Source organism: Lycium ferocissimum, unplaced genomic scaffold (genome assembly GCF_029784015.1).
Source record: "Lycium ferocissimum isolate CSIRO_LF1 unplaced genomic scaffold, AGI_CSIRO_Lferr_CH_V1 ctg525, whole genome shotgun sequence".
Lineage (NCBI taxonomy): Eukaryota > Viridiplantae > Streptophyta > Magnoliopsida > Solanales > Solanaceae > Lycium > Lycium ferocissimum.
Window position 1 is genome coordinate 115,454 of NW_026725923.1, and position 12,229 is coordinate 127,682.

The window sequence follows — 12,229 nt, forward strand, 5'->3', positions numbered from 1 at the left end:
TGAGGAATTTTTCCGATAGATTTACTCGTTGATTTTTTCATTTCTATAGTTAATTGTATATTAGTTATTCAACAAAATTTAAGCATGATATACACGAGTTGATTTATCCTTCAGAATGTGTATAAGTAGTCGTCATACATGTATATCAAAGAGTATCTATTATAAAACTTGTATAACCAACTGTACATCAATTATTTAACATAATTTAAGCATGCTATATATGAGCTGATTAATTTGTCCTTTAGAGTGTGCTGTGTATAATTATACTAGCAATGTATGCCTGTGCGATGCACGGAGCCAACATGGTTAATTTGATTTGTCAATGGAGGACGGAATCAATTAGCACATATAGAAGGCAATAAGGGTTACGAGAAGTTTAGTAGAAACACGCCTGCTAAATTTTCCAAGTTAAGAAAAAGAACTAAGGTATGATTCAGGAACAGTGCATTCAATTCTAAAGATGAGATTGTCATAACAATACCCACGGATCTTGTACCGTCTTCTTATCACCTATTTGTTGAGAATTGTACAAAACCAAATGACCTACTAATTTTAGTCTTCAAACAGTGGCAAACTTGATTTTCCTTGGCAAACTTGATTTTCCTTGAGGAGGCATTTTGATGTGCAACATCGACACTCTTGGCCCCATGCTTTAACTTGGTAGAAAGACAGTTCTCTGCCACAATAGTCCTCTGCAATCTAGTACCATATTGTTCTTCATCAAACTTGTAATACAGTGACCAGGAACCATAAATACTCCGCGCATACAACAGTATGATTATGTCATATATGTGGTCTTTCAAATGCCTTCAATAATAACCACCTTCAAAAGTTGTTCCCATCATATGATATTCTAACCTTCTGCCGCGAAATCTTTACCTTCCTTATATATATCACTATTCCTGCATAATTTACGTAATCGTCATGAACAAATTGGTCAAATTATAGTAAGCCTGGAATAGTAACTTCAAAAATCAGATAAGTTATCTATTGCACTCCCCCAGTCTCAAATTATCTGTCTTGATTTCTAAAAATAATTGTCTCAAATAATTTGTTGCTCTAGAAGTTCAAGATAAAATTAATTGTTTTTTCTATTTTACCCTTAGTAGTTATTGTTCCTGAAGACTACAAACACTTAAATTGTAGGGAGATGTTATGATTGTTTAATTACCAATAACGGGTAAAACAGTTAAAACTCCCTCCTAATTATTGTTGTTTAAGAGGCCTATAAAAGAGAATCACGACAAATAATTTGAGACGGAGGGAGTATTGGTAAAAGCCTTTAACATAATCAAACTACTTTAAAAGCTAGTCATTAGCACCAGTGGAATTAAAAAATTCCTGGCTTTTCCTACTTCAATTAATTTCCTAATTTGATCTTCAAAAAGTTTCCTAAAAACAGCGTAGCAAGATTATTATGTTTTCTCCTAAGCAATGACAAATAAGACGACACACGCTCCAAATGAATCTCTTTTTCCCTTAGAAATACTGAAATTATTTTTCTAATGAGGGCACATCGAGCATACAGAATGATGTTACCATCATTAACTTACAATCTCCACATGATGGTAGATTTATTTGGATAAGCAAAGGCTAAATTATTCACACTCTCAGCATGGGCATCCATTTTCAAACACAAAAGTATAGGCCACAAATTGCAGGTACAACTTCAAAATATTTAAGTGCACCAAAACATACTGATATAGATTTTCCAAAATAATGAAAAGAGAACCTACCCAAAATGACGCCGCACATCATTTGTTCCGGTGGTGGCATACTTGCAACTGTTAGAACAAGAATGATAATAATAAAAGAAATCCAAAATAAACTTGCTTGGCTTAGAGGCACGTTAAGACGTTTCTTGAAGATAGTTGGGTCTCTCACAAGCAAACGGAAGAATAAATAACAACTCTATCTTCGGGATTCAACTAAGCCACAACAAGTAGCATTCAAGAAAGTTGCTCTTCTATTCTTGAATTGGTGATTTCACCTTTTGATCAATGTCTCTCTAAAGTTTTAAGAGGAAATTGTTTTCTTCAAGTGCTTTTTTTTTTCAAAAGAATGAAACACTATTTATAGGATAAAAATTACATAACATAAAAGTTTTCATTAATTAGGATTTAAAATAGGTTCATGAATTTTTTCTTAAAATACATGCAACTTTCATGTAACTTTTAAGAACCTAAAACGTAAAATACTAAATGAATAATGTATCTTCAAATTCACATTCATTTAGTTTGAAAAACTTTTATCGGATGAAATGTTTCAAAATTAATTAAAACATTAACTTAACAATCCCCCACTTGTTTCAGAAATTTTGAAAATATTTTTGAGACATTAATCTAGTAATATGCATCAATAATGGTGTCTTTTGGACTTGAACCATTAGCTAGTGAATACATTCTAAATCATTGACTACTTAGTGAACGAATCTTGATTCTTGAGTAGATCATTAAATGAAGTAGAAAAATTTCCACGCACATTACTATGTTCTGTAAAATCGTAATCCTTCGACACCTTACGGCCATGTCCTGAATCCTTTAAACTAAGTGCTTTAAGATTTCCATGTTAAAAATCTTATTGAAGCGGCCTCAGCACTTAGCGCGGGGAATTCATCAGAGTAACTTTGCATACTCAGACCAAATAGTCTACGAATTCATTAAGAAATTTAATCTCATCCTCCTTTGCTGACAAGGTGTCGGTAAATCTATCAAGAGGTTCCTACACACTCCGGCCGATACCGGTTTATAGACTTATTAAGAGAATATAATCTCATCCTCCTCTCTGATAGGAATATTGGTAAATCTATCAAGTCGTCATACTAACTCCAACCGAGATCGGTCTTATAGATTTATTAAAGAATAGAATCTCAACCTATGCACATTTACTCGCTCTTTGAAGAAATGGAATTTTTATTGATGTGCTATATATTGTAACTTTACTTGTTTTTCCCTTTGAACCTAAGATTACATCATTAGGTGGGTTACCATAAAGTACCATTAGTTTTACATGCTTTATTCCCATCCCTTTACAAGTTTCCATTACTAACTCTTTGCCTAATCCTTTAGACAAAGGATGCTAGATTAAATCTAGACTTCACATATTGAAGCGATATTATGCCATCCTCCAATAGTCTTCTCGCATGATTGTGTTTGAGACGAACTTGCCTCGATTTGCCATTGTAACAATCACTTGAAGCCCGAAAAATAGCGAACTTTATTATCACAATAGATAGTCAAAGGTGGCATTGGCTTACTCACATAGGAATATCTATTAGCACACTTCGAAAATTAATAGGCGTGAAGACATAGCTATAAATTCGACTCGTGGTTGAGTGAGTAATACATATATCTTCTTTGATTTCCAAGATATTCTTTGCTCACGGCCAAGTGAAAATCCAAAGCGGTAATAGATTTAGAGTCATTTGGATCGAGAATTCCAAGTAGCATCACTATAGCCTTCAATAAAAAGGAAAGGTAGAATAATGTAGGCCATTATTAATCGTGCCCTTTAGATACCTTAAAACACGAATTAAGGCATTCGATGTTCAACTCCGGGGTTACTAGTAAACTTGCTTAAAGTTTCTCTTTCCACTAACCAATATATATATATATAAGACTATCGAGAATATATTGATATATAGTTTGATATCAAATGGTGTAGCTTGTCATCAAATGACCAAACCTCTTAACTTTCTCAATATAACTTGCTTGAGTAAGAGTCAAACCATGGTTTCTCACAATTTTAATGCCCAAAATTACATCGGCTTCTCCTGAGATCTTCATTCAAAGCGAGAAGCAAGAAATGATTTTGTTTCTTAACTCTTTCAGATATCGATTCCAAAGATCAACATGTCATCCACATAGAGATAGATTATAACTGAATTTTCTTGAAATTTCATATGCATATATCACCACCATTGATTGAGTAGCCATTAGAAATTATGGCCTTTCTAAATTTCTCATGCCATTGCTTTGGACTTGTTTTAATCCATAAAGAGATTTAAGAAGCTTACAAACTTTATGTTCTGACCGGGGAATGATAAACCCCTCTGGTTGGTTCATGTAAACTTCTTGCTAAAGATCTCCATTCAAAAACGCAGTCTTCACATCCATTTGATGAATTATCATATTATGAATTCTGCTAAAGCAATCAGGCCGAATAGATGTCATCCGAGCTACGAGGTGCAAAGGTATCAAAATAATCAATATCTTTCATTTGAGTAAAACCTTTTGCTACCAAGCGAGCTTTGTATATCTATAGTACCATCTAATTTTAATTTCTTCTAAAAAAATTCATCTACAACTAATAGGTTTACACCCAGGAGGAAGATCTGATAAAATCCATGTATTATTTGACATGATAGAATGCATTTCATCATCAATAGCTTCACGCCAGAAAGGAGCATCATGGGAAGATACTGCTTCAGCATAACTTTCAGGATCTTTTTCAACCAAATAGACTTGAAAATCAGGTCCAAAGTTCTTTGGCTGGGCTGATCTTATACTGCGCCTCAGATGGCTTTCTTCACGGACTCAAGCTGTTTTCCTTTTAAGAGGAGATGTAAAAGAACTTGCATCTTGTTCTAAAGATTCCTTTTTCTTAGGAAATATATGCTCAAAAAAGTTAGCATGTAAGGATTCAATAATTGTGAGAGGACTTGGAGTCTCAAGATTTAAGAATCTATAAGCCTTCTTGGTCGAGAATAACCAATAAACATACAATCTACTCCTCTATAGCCAACCTTAGCCAAATGTTGATTTGGTAATCTAACATGAGCCAAACAACCCCATACTTTAAAATAATTTATATTTGGCTTTCGGTTCTTCCAAAGTTCATAAGGGGATGCCTCAAGTTTCTTGGAAAGTATTCGATTCAAAATATGATAGGCTGAAAATAAGGCTTCAGTCCACAAATTTCCAGGCATACCAGATCCATAAAGCATAGAATTAACCATTTCTATGAAAGTCCTATTTTTTCTTTCTGCTAGACCATTTTGTTGTGGTGTATAAGATGTAGTCAATTGTTTTTCAATGCCTTCTTTTTCACAAAAATCAATAAAATCTGATTTTAAATATTCTCCACCTCTATCAGATCTAATTGATTTAATCTTCAAACTCAATTTATTTTCAACTTTGCTTTATATGTTTTGAAAGACTCAAATGCCTCATCTTTTGTTCTTAATGGAAAGACATATGTATATCTTGAGTAATCGTCAATGAAAGTGATAAAATATCTCTTACCATGACGTGACAAACAATCCATCTCACAGATATCGGTGTGAATTAATTCCAAAAGTGTGGATGTCCTTTCAACCGTCTTAAAAGGTTTCTTTGTTATCTTGCATTTACAACAAGTAAGACACTTAGTAGTATGATCTTTTCCACATCCTTAATTAATCCATTTTTCACCATAAGTTGTATGGATCTAAAATTCACATGACCAAGACGTTAGAGTGCCATAAATCTAGTAGACTCCACAATATAAGCGAGAAATATTTTCATTATCAATATTGAGTTTGAACATTCCATTTGTAGCATAGCCTTTTCCAACAAATATGCCATTTTTAGATAGTATAAATTTATCTAATTTCAAAAAATCATTCTAAAACCATGCTTCGAAGAAGCATTTCGACACCAAGTTCTTAAAGGAACATGCAATACGTCCATCGGCGTGACTAAAAGTAAACTTCAATTCAAAGTTCCTTTTCCCACAACCTTAGCAGAGGACGAGTTTCCCATATACAAAACTTTATCGTCCCCACTAATTCATAGGTCTTGAAAGCATTTCGATCACACGATATATGACGAGTTGCGCTATATGTCTATCCAATTCCACTTGCTACAAATGCTTCGGTAACCATTGCTACAAATTCATCTTTTCCATGATTATTTGCCTTTTCTTTCTTCTTTTCGGCTTTAAGAATTTTACAATCACGCGTGGTGACCAAATTTGTGGCAGTGGTAACATTCAACCGACTTAGAATTGGTACTATTACGCTTAAAATTCGTACTTCTCTTTGCCTATGGAATTTTCTTATTAACGATTCCTTCTTGGTTGATTTTTCTTCAACCACATGAGCTTTCATGACGGGTTCCTTCAAAATATTATTGTCACGATATCGAGTCTCTTGTTCAATTTGCAAATCTGCAACAATTGCTCAAAGTCAAATCTTCTTTCTTGTGTAAAAGTTTTAATCGTATTCTTTCCAAGAGGAAGGAAGTTTCGAGACAATAGCACCAACATGAAAATTTTCATCAAGAGCAATTCCAGAGATAGCAATTTTATTAGCTATAAGTTGGAATTCTTGCACTTGTTCAGTGATTGACTTATCATCAACCAGTTTGAACTCCATATAGTTTGAAACAAGAAATTTCTTTGAACTCGCCTCTTCGCCAAATAGATATTTTGGAGAGTGTCCCAAATATCCTTAGCAAATTTGCACTTGGTATAATATTGATCATAAAATTTGTTGGACATTCCTCCAAGAATATAATTCTTACATAAATAATCATCATCTTTCCACTTGGCAATTTGTTCTTTAATCAAAGTAACCTCGTCAGTTGCTACCTCAGAACCAGGAGCATTAGGACAAGGTTGTTCAAGAACATATGCCAACTTCGTCGTCTTAAAAAGAATTCCATCTTTCCACGCCATCTAGGAAAGTCTTTGCCATCGAATATTTCAAAATTAGGATTAGGTAGAGATGGAACACCATTCAATGTTGATGTAGTAGCCATAGAGACAAATATCTTCAAATTGTTAGAACAAGAATGATAATAATAAAAGAAATCCAAAATAAACTTGCTTCAAGGAGGCACGTTAAGACGTTTCCTTGAAGATAGTTGGAGTCTCTCCCACAAGCAAACGGAAGAATAAATAACAACTCTATCTTCGGGATTCAACTAAGCCACAACAAGTAGCATTCAAGAAAGTTGCTCTTCTATTCTTGAATTGGTGATTTCACCTTTTGATCAATGTCTCTCTAAAGTTTTAAGAGGAAATTGTTTTCTTCAAGTGCTTTTTTTTTCAAAAGAATGAAACACTATTTATAGGATAAAAATTACATAACATAAAAGTTTTCATTAATTAGGATTTAAAATAGGTTCATGAATTTTTTCTTAAAATACATGCAACTTTCATGTAACTTTTAAGAACCTAAAACGTAAAATACTAAATGAATAATGTATCTTCAAATTCACATTCATTTAGTTTGAAAAACTTTTATCAGATGAAATGTTTCAAAATTAATTAAAATATTAACTTAACAACAACTGCATAACAAGATAAGACTATTAGAGTTCTTAGATTGGACAATTTAAAATTAAGAAATGGAACTGTAATAGATGGTTGCAGATTTTATCTGTGACTTGCATATCTTGTCCGTCATTGTCTATTTTTGCACATATAGCTGCATTTGAGCATGTTTAACAAAGAGAACTGCTTAACATACCTGGAGTAATATATAAAAGAATGAATTAACCAAAAAAAACATAGCTAAGGAAAACAAATGGTAGAAGATTTCAGGTGATGTTTTGTGAGAAGGGGAATTGACTGATAAGAATGGAAGGGGAAAAAGCACAAGAAAAGAAAAGCTAAGTGGCATAGTAATCTGTGTTTCTCCAATTAAGGAGGTGTTATCCATTTTCCGTTTACAAGGCTAATGACTATGAATGGAAGGGTTACGATGCACATTTTACACACAAATGAACAATTAAAAAGCATTGCATAGTCACAATGTCAATAGCCTCTCAGAAACTTTTGCCATGGTTAATTAGAGCAAAGAACATGGTTCTGCTTTTGCCTTCGATGAAAAAGTTTTGATTTTCTTTTTCAGGGAATTGAACAAAGGCTTGTCCAATTCTTCTTCTAGATGTTCTCAACTTCTAGCTAAATTCATCAAATGTTATAGAATTGCATTTGCTCAAAATTAGACTAATAGTAAATTCCTATGTATAAGAAAGCTATTGGCTAATCATCCTCTATGAATTATCCAAAAAATTAAAAAGATAAGTCATCTACATCAGCTAAATCATATTACATTAAAATTACATTAAGAGGGTATCGGTATCACCATTCGCAAACACTAATATAGAGTCCAATTTATTTTCATGTTACGAGTCTTATTAGGACTTGAGTCAAGAACATACATCAAATTACATTAAGATGCATTGAAATTCAGAATCGCCACTATAAAGTCCATTTTTTTTAATTCACCTGTCCTGTTTTAGGACTTAACTCAAGAACATTCAAAAGCGCCAAAATTGCAATATATGCAAGCATAAAGCTACGCTTTTCCTATTAGTTATTAAAAAAATAATTTAATCAAACTCGAGAAAATGCTTGAAGGCATATGCTAGGGGCAAACCTTATTTTAAAGAATCTGCCATTAATGGTCATATTTGTTTCTCAAAACCTTTACGTTTTTCTTATATAGTTTTGGCTTCTACCAAATAATTAATCCTCTGGCTCCATAAGTGCATTCTGAGTCAACAATAATGGCATGCTTCTCAAATCCTACAAAAATGATGTACATAAAGATGATTCAATGATACAAAAAATAATGAAATAAACTTCAAATTAATACTGAAGCTACGAACCGACCTCTCTCAAGAGTTAGCCCCAAATTCCATAGGAATGAAAAGAATAGAGACACTCAAACAAAGAAAACAAAAAGGCTCAGTAGCAGCTGAGAGTGGGCATAGGAACACTTCAGGGGCGGACCCATGTAGAAATTTTGGGGCACACAAGTAATGCTTAAAAACATAAAGGAAAGATAAAAAATATAAAGGAAACAGATATAAATAGTTAATAGAGCGAACTCAAAATACTTTGGGATGAAAGCACCACCGAACTCAAAGTTTGATTAGGAATAGCACAAATTCAAAAAGCAAGGGAAATGAAATGATTAGAATCCATATGTTCTAGATAAATAAAGAGGTGTTCAAAATAGGACAATTGAAAGGCACACGTGGTTAAAGGAGAAGCCAAATATAGGCCCAAGTTTATGATATAACTTATGCTGTTTTTAGTTCAATCATTTGTTGTTGTGTTCGTACTCCCTTCCCGTATATATATAATAGAAATAGAAATAAGTTAGTCCTTTATACATGTATTTTTTTTTTTGGGTAACTGAACATTTGTATTACCAAGGAATATTTACGATAAATTTTACAAGCCCCACCCAAACTGGCTAAAACAGCCCACCTATTTCTCATCCTCTACTGAATCAAAGAAACTATGTGGATACATGTCTAACTACTAGCTGCAACAGATCCAGAACATGCTTAATCTAAGCAGGATTAAGGATAGTAATTCAGTCTACTAAGTTGGCCAGAAATTCTGGCCTGTCCTTCACCCTTGGCATGAATTTTTTGAGCAATCAACCTTAATACTTTTTCACCAGTGTTAGCCTCCTCGTAGAAAATCCTCCGATTTCTCTCGATCCATATGTGGCATATGCAACCAGGCAAAGCAACTCTGTACACTTCCACTTTAGCATATTTTTCTCTTCCATGCTTAATAGCCCATTAGGAGCGGCTCAAAACTGTTGGGGGTCTAAAGCCAAACCTAGGGGCTTAACTTTTTTTATCACAAAAATGAGAATAGAAAAAAGAATTCATTATTATTTTTCATTTGAAGTCTACTTTTTGGATCTTGTCCATATCTCACTTACTTCCTCAATAGCTCCTTTTTGAGATCGTATCAAAGATTCAATTCTTCTTTCTTGAGTTTTTAACAATTGAATTCGAATTTTCTAGTTGACATATTTTATATTCTAATAAATAATTAAAGAGACAATATATATTACATAGTAAAATATCAAAACAAGCAAGTTGTAGATGAAAAAAATACTAAAAAGTTGAAATAATAGAACCCGATTCAAGAAGTTGATAACTTGATTTGAGAATACTTATTTGGTGCTTCAATATACCTCTTGCAATCTTTGGTGCCCGAGAAAAAACAAAAATAGAAAATTCATACGCTGTGTCTTTCATAGCAATATAAGCCAAAGACTCTCTTGGAGAAGCAAAGAAGAACATAAAAGCATAGAAGTATATTAAAGTTTAGAGAAAGGTTAAAATTAGATTGAGTATTGTAGAGAAACCAATCAAGGGTCTTCTTTATGTCAATATACTAGAGATTGAGTATTTATATAATTTAAACTGTTTTCTATTTTATCAAACACCCAAATAAGTTTAAAATGGCTTATAAATTGGTTTATAAGCCAATCCAAATGGGCTCCTAACCTTCCCCCATTTCGTTGTCTGCTCCACTTTGTCCGGCTCAATTAATATCACGTTTGAGGAATTTTTCCGATAGATGTACTCGTTGATTTTTTCATTTCTATAGTTAATTGTATATTAGTTATTCAACAAAATTTAAGCATGATATACATGAGTTGATTTATCCTTCAGAACGTGTATAAGTAGTCGTCATACATGTATATCAAAGAGTATCTATTATAAAACTGGTATAACCAACTGTACATCAATTATTTAACATAATTTAAGCATGCTATATATGAGCTGATTAATTTGTCCTTTAGAGTGTGCTGTCCAACATGGTTATTTGATTTGTCAATGGAGGACGGAATCAATTAGCACATATAGAAGGCAATCAGGATTACCAGAAGTTTAGTAGAAACACACCTGCTAAACTTTCTAAGTTAAGAAAAAGAATTAAGGTATGATTCAGGGTATCGGTATCAACATTCGCAAACACTAATATAGAGTCCAATTTATTTTCATGTTACGAGTCTTATTAGGACTTGAGTCAAGAACATACATCAAATTACATTAAGATGCATTGAAATTGTAATCGCCACTACAAAGTCCATTTTTTTTAATTCACCTATCCTGTTTTAGGACTTAACTCAAGAACATTCAAAAGCGCCAAAATTGCAATATATGCAAGCATAAAGCTACGCTTTTCCTATTAGTTATTAAAAAAATAATTTAATCTAACTCTCGAAAATGCTTGAAGGCATATGCTGGGGGCAAACCTTATTTTAAAGAATCTGCCATTAATAGTCATATTTGTTTCTCAAAACCTTTACCTTTTTCTTATATAGTTTTGGCTTCTACCAAATAATTAATCCTCTGGCTCCATAAGTGCATTCTGAGTCAACAATAATGGCATGCTTCTAAAATCCTGCAAAAATGATGTACATAAAGATGATTCAATGATAACAAAAATAATGAAATAAACTTCAAATTAATACTGAAGCTACGAACCGACCTCTCTCAAGAGTTAGCCCCAAATTCCATAGGAATGAAAAGAATAGGACAATTGAAAGGCACACGTGGTTAAAGGAGAAGCCAAATATAGGCCCTAAGTTTATGGTATAACTTATGTTGCTTTTAGTTCAATCATTTGTTGCTGTGTTCGTACTCCCTTCCCGTTTATATATAATAGAAATAAGTTAGTCCTTCATACATGTATTTTTTTTTTTTTTTTTGGGTAACTGAACATTTGTATTACCAAGGAATATTTACGATAAATTTTACAAGCCCCACCCAAACTGGCTAAAACAGCCCACCTATTTCTCATCCTCTACTGAATCAAAGAAACTATGTGGATACATGTCTAACTACTAGCTGCAACAGATCCAGAACAAGCTTAATCTAAGCAGGATTAAGGATAGTAATTCAGTCTACTAAGTTGGCCAGAAATTCTGGCCTGTCCTTCACCCTTGGCATGAATTTTTTGAGCAATCAACCTTAATACTTTTTCACCAGTGTTAGCCTCCTCGTAGAAAATCCTCCGATTCCTCTCGATCCATATGTGGCATATGCAACAAGGCAAAGCAACTCTGTACACTTCCACTTTAGCATATTTTTCTCTTCTATGCTTAATAGCCCATCAGGAGCGGCTCAAAACTATTGGGGTCTAAAGCCAAACCTAGGGGCTTAACTTTTTTTTTTTTTATCACAAAAACGAGAATAGAAAAAAGAATTCATTCTTATTTTTCATTTGAAGTCTACCTTTTGAGGATTTATGTCAGATATCTCACTTACTTCCTCAATAGCTCCTTTTTGAGACTGTATCAAAGATTCAATTCTTCTTTCTTGAGTTTTTAACAATCGAATTCGAATTTTCTAGTTGACATATTTTATATTCTAATAAATAATTAAAGAGACAATATATATTACATAGAGCCCGTTTGGATTGGCTTATAGCTTAAAGAGAAACACTTATAATGAAAAAATAAGTTGGGGTAGTCCAA

At 33.1% G+C, this 12,229-nt stretch overlaps 1 long non-coding RNA gene across 1 annotated transcript; it reads right to left on the minus strand.

Moving 5' to 3' along the window:
* Window positions 1-437: 437 nt before the first annotated feature.
* LOC132044814 (uncharacterized) lies at window positions 438-11,245 on the minus strand. Its single transcript, XR_009412278.1, has 3 exons — window positions 11,060-11,245; window positions 1,737-1,784; window positions 438-902 (listed from the first exon to the last, which is right to left on the minus strand). It is a non-coding gene; the product is annotated as an uncharacterized LOC132044814 (long non-coding RNA).
* Window positions 11,246-12,229: the final 984 nt, after the last annotated feature.